General features: G+C 39.1%; 1 pseudogene; it reads right to left on the bottom strand.

Moving 5' to 3' along the window:
- Positions 1–473: 473 nt before the first annotated feature.
- Positions 474–963, bottom strand: LOC103265531 (annotated as a pseudogene).
- Between the last annotated feature and the right edge of the window lie 4666 nt (positions 964–5629).

Raw genomic sequence — 5629 nt, 5'->3', positions numbered from 1 at the left:
GTACATCAAGGATATTGGCCTGTAGCTCTCTTTCTTCATTGGATCTTTACCTGGTTTGGGTATCAATGTGGTGTTAGCTTCATAAAATGATTGGGGGAGAGTTCTGTCTTTCTCGATTAGGCAATGTACTTCTTCAATGAAATGCCCTGACATACTAGTAATTAAGACAGTTTTCCTTCCTTCAGTTTCTTATTAATAGAGCTTAAAACCAGTTAGGACTTATATATGTGAAAATACTGAGCAAGAACAAAAGAAAAATAATTCCAGGAGACAAAAATGTGAAAATTTAAAATGAAAGCTAAGTTATGACGTTTCTAGCCACAAAGGCTGTCACAGTTTAACTTAATTACAAAGGTATTAGGCATCTATTTAGAAACACACCTTGAACTCTATAGGGGCTGAAGACATATTGATCAGAAAGACAGAATTCTTTCTTCTCAAGGTGTCCACAATCTTGTGTGCAGGGGAGCAGCTCAGTAATGAGTTAATAAGAGTGTGGTGGAAGCTAACATAAAAGATGATTTGCACAACGGAGTCACCACTAAATGAAGACTTAAGTCCATTCCCCGCCTTCTTTTCTGCTCTGTAGTCCAGGAACATTTCTTTAAAATCCAGAAAATCCTTTAATGTGAACAGCATGTCAATTATATCACCAGTCACTTCATCTTTTGGTGCTGTATTGTTGTTGTGAAAGGCGCCATGTTAAATCCAGGAATCCACTCCAGCAGCTGTTCTTCAATATACTTGTCTACCAAAGAAATATATTCATTAAAAATAAAAGTGTATTAGGTGAGCTTATTTCTTCTGTTTCTTCAGATTTCTATAGTACTTGTTCACGAAATTTCTCTGTAACGACTGGAATTTGTCATTCATGATAATGTCCTCTAAGTATCCAACCACAGCGTCAAATTCTGCATCAGAAGTGCAGGACAGTGCCAAATTCTCTTCCTCTAAGGCATTCATTGTCACGTTGCTACACCCACCAAGTGGGCCAGTGGGTGGGGTGACCTCCTACTCTACTACCACCTGGGCCCAGCCTCTGCTCCAAACAGCCCAGATCCATACCGATGGCATTGTGGGTCAAGGAGGCCTTGCTGCCCAGGCCACAGGCCACTTACTGCCCTGCCTGCTCAGCGCCTGCACACAAGGAGGTTCAGCCTCAGGCAGAACAATGCATGAAACTAAGTCCTACCTTCAGCCAAACAATGGGATCTCTGGATGTTACTGGGCCAGTAGGCCAATAGGCTCAGCCATGATATCATAAGAATACATCTTGGAAAGACTGACTGTGTTCTGCAACTTTTCATCCTGTTAAACATGAATGGGCCCAAAACAAAACTGCCTAACTCCCCTGGACCTATTTCTTCAAAACACCTTCTTGTATGAGCCTTAGTACTTCTGCCCTAGTGCTTTACTTAGTCCACCTCCCCTCCCCAAGTAGGTACTTCTCTCTGGTGTTTCTGAATCAGACTCTTCTGGAGCAAGCCCACGTTGAGCATTCCACCTGGGACCCTTGGCCCCAGCATACATGTTGGCATGTCAACAGTGTGGAATAAACCACCATCATGAGCCTTCTGTGTCTCAGCAGGCTTTGCATGAATCTTTTTGTACACTCATATATGTTTTTTACACAGGTCAGAGTTTCAGTCCTTCAGGCTTAATGGGGTTTTTGATATTTATCTAGGGTATTACTCAAGCCAGTTGTCCATCTTGAGATTTCTGAATCTCCTGTGATCATAGCTTGTCTTGGCTGTAGCAGTCAACTGAAAGTGAGGTCTTTTACCTAAAGTTTTATGTGGGGGTCAACTCCCAGTCTTCCAGTTTGCAGTCCTTGTGTTTTCTGGTGGTTCTCACATAGTCCCACTGTTTCCAAAAGTCTCTTTTAAGCATTTGAAAAAAATATTTCTACAGATGAAAACTGAGGCTGACTTCGTGGTAGTGATCTTGGAACTTCCACGATTTTCCCCTTAAATATCAAAGTATTATATGTTGTGAACCTTTTAACTGGTAGTACTATGAAGGCAAAAATGCTTTCTATGTTGGTGTTTGTTACTGGGTACCAATGAATGTGTGCTGGAAATACAATAAAAGGTATCCTGTTCTTATAGCATGTAAGTGTGTTTGTGTATGTTTGCTGAAAATCCTTTCAGTATTAAACTAGTTTGTTAGGTTCTCTGCTAGAGTAGGCAGGGACTCTGGAATTTCTTCTTTCTCTCCAAATCTCTCCTACCAAGATGGTGCTCCACTGGTCTAGCTCAGCATGAGTAGGAGGTAGTAAACAACTTTACTGATGATCTGTCTATGTTGGTTTAGCACAATGTTTGGTAAAGTATTACCGATCAGAAAACATGTATGTCAACTCTCTAGAAAGTAGAAAAAACATAGAAGTTCAGTTCCCATTGTGTACTTTTTTTTTCCCTTAAGATATAAACAAGAATCTGTACTGACTTTTCACTTGGCTATCGTGGTTTTAAAGGAAGAGCTATAAGCTGTGTGTTTTTCTGTACTTATGTGTTACTTATTAAGTACTTTTATACCACGAGAAAAAAAAAGAGTGTGGTGAGACAGGCCCAGTAACAGCACAGAGAATAAGAAAAAGAGCTACCCAGTGAAAGGAGTGACCACTTTCTAATTTCTCCCTCTGAATCTTCTTATCTTTTTCGAAGTGCACAATTCAATCTTACAATTCACTGCATAGAATTATCTCCCAGCTACCCTGATCTTTCTATAACCAAGATCTTCAAAGTAACTTTGCTACCCATCTACAGTTCATGCTTTTGGTTGCTTTATGATGCAAGAGACACCATAGAAAATGACACCCTGAATGACTGCACCTTTTAGGGAAGAACACCCATATAATATCCACACAGACCAGAAGGACAATCAGTCCAACCCCACTTTACATTTAATACAGTATAATGTGAAAACAATTAGTGATTATTTAGTGCAAGAAAATGTGGTTGAAATAAAAATCATACAACATGGATATGGAAGAGTCATCCCCTTTATAAACCCATACTAGGGACACAAAGTAGAAATGCAAAAGGAGGAAAACAAAAAAGATATTTCTAAGGAAGAATTGATAGGACATAATGACATGAGGAATAAAGAGAGTGGAGTGAAAAAGAATACAGGATTTGATTACCAGATCACCTGGAGAGTAATTATGTCACTAAGAAGAACAGGCTGGGGAGAGAGGTTAGGAAGAGGAGATGGTTTAGGAGAGTAATGACAAATTTATATTGGTCATGGTGCCTTCAAAAATCTATTAGGATTGCAGCCTGCTTTGGAAATATCACATTCCAGGACAATTGAAGGAAGAACACGTGGGAAGAGCTTTGAGGAGGGAAACTTAAGAAAAAAATCAAAGAAAAACCAAGTTTTTCCAAACTCCATCTACCAGTGGTCAAAGATATGAGTTGATATATCACTTCTGTTTCCCGCCCCTCCCATTTCTGTCAATAGTAAAAAATAGACCAATTTGTCACTGTGTCTGCATAATGTTGGGTACGTGTGTACTGCTCCCTTCCCTTAGCAGAGGTCACCAAATAAGTGTCTCTTAAGATTGTCTGAAGGAAAACAAATGAACAAGCCCAGAAATTGGAGGTGAGGTGCTTTGCTGCAGCAGGGGAAATGCTGAGATGATGACTTTTGGAAAATTGTAGTGGGTTTATCCAACATAGGACTGTTTTAATCACTGCACCATGGGATGCTCTTCAAGGACGGATGGATAATGCATGTTTCAGAAAGAATGATAAGGAGATAGTGCGCATCCTCAAATGTCTTGAGCAGGCCATTAAGCTATCAAACGTCCTTGGACATCTGCTTGGGGGTATGGGACTTAGAGTTTCAAAGGAGATTTCAAGGTTTTTTTGGTGGGCTCAAAGGAGCACTTGGGGAGGCAGACAGACTGTAGAAGTACTCTGGAGAGAGCAGAGGCACATTCTGCTAAGTTCAATCAGGGCTTAACATCCCCCAGATCTACAGAGAGTAACTGGAAGATGGATGATAGATAAGTGGGTGAACAGACACTCTGACAGATACAATGACTTTGTTATACTCTCATCTCCAAACTTCCCAAACCTTACTCAAGTGACTGAAGTGTCAAGAATTTAGGGAGGCACAAGGGAGTGAAGGTTTATATCTATTCTCAATTGTGTGATTTTATAGGAACAGAGAAAAGCTGTGGCATTAAATTATCCAAGTTTATATCTCAACTTGATTACTAATTACCTGGTTGAACTTAGGACTATCACTTAACCTCTCTGATTCTTCTCTTGAAAAGTTGAGATAAAGGTCAGACACAATGGCTCATACCTGTAATCCCAGCACTTTGAGAGACCGAAGTGAGGGAATTGCCCGTGTGCATGGGTTCAAGAACAGCCTGGGCGATTGGCGAGACCTCATCTCTACCAAAAATCAAAAAATTAGCCAGGCATGGTAGCTTGTGCCTGTAGTTCCGACTACTTGGAAGGCTGAGGTGGAAGGATCGCCTGAGCCCAACAAGTCAATACTGGGGTGGCCGTGAGCATCCAACTCAAAAAAAAAAAAAAAAAAAAGAGGAAAAAAATTTGGGATAAATGTTTCTATCTCATGACACTTGCAGACCTAAAAGGTTATACACATATTTGCTGCTATTGCAGTTGTTTTTCTTTAATTTTAGTATTATTTTTTGGTAAAGGAGTTGCTTTCTGATCATGTAAATGTCATATTACTTCTCTGGATGTTAATTTTCTTACATACTAAATGAAGTTGCCCCTTGGTTAATGATATGTGCAATAGTAACAATAATACTAATAATATTTGAGAGACTTTCTCAATATATACCCAAACTATTATATACACTCTACATGGATACCTCAGAAATATTGCAGATTTGGTTGCAGACCACCACAATAAAACAAATACCACAATAAAGCAAGTCAAAATTTTTTTTGGTTTTTCAGTGCAAATAAATGTTGTATTTACATTATGCTGTAGTTTATTAAGTGTTCAATAACATTCATTATGTCTAAAAAAAGGTACATACCTTAGTTAAAATTAATTTCTTGCTAAAAATGCTAATAATTATCTGAGTCTTTATCGAGTTGTGTTTTTTTCTTTTGGTGGTGGAAGTCTTGCCTTGATATTGATGGTTACTGACTAATCAAACTTTTCTTCTGCAACTTCCCCACCTCTCTCAGTCTTCGTAGATTTGAAGAGAGCTAGGGTCTTGCTCTGGATTAGGCTTTGGCTTAAAGAAATGTTGTTGCTGATTTGATCTTTTATCCTGACCACTAAAACTTCCTTTATATCAACAGTAATGTTGTTTTTCTTACTTACGATCTGTGTGTTCACTGAAGTATACATTTAATTTCATTTAAGAACTCTTTCATTGCATTCAGAACGTAGGTAACTGCTTGCTGCAAGAGACCCAGCTTTTGGCATATCTCAGCTTTCAACATGCCTTCTTCACTAATTTTTATCATTTATGACTTTTGATTTAAAGTGAGTGACATGAGATTCTTCATTTGAACACATAGGTCACTGCAGGGCTATTCATTGGCCTAATTTGAATATTGGTGTGCCTTAGGAAATACGGACACCTGGTGAGAGGGAGAGAGATCTCATGTGGGTGCAGTTTGAGACA

Source organism: Carlito syrichta, unplaced genomic scaffold (genome assembly GCF_000164805.1).
Source record: "Carlito syrichta isolate Samal-C Ts95f unplaced genomic scaffold, Tarsius_syrichta-2.0.1 Scaffold306632, whole genome shotgun sequence".
Lineage (NCBI taxonomy): Eukaryota > Metazoa > Chordata > Mammalia > Primates > Tarsiidae > Carlito > Carlito syrichta.
The sequence above is the reverse complement of the archived record's forward strand: the minus strand, read 5'-3'. Positions and strand labels throughout refer to the sequence as shown.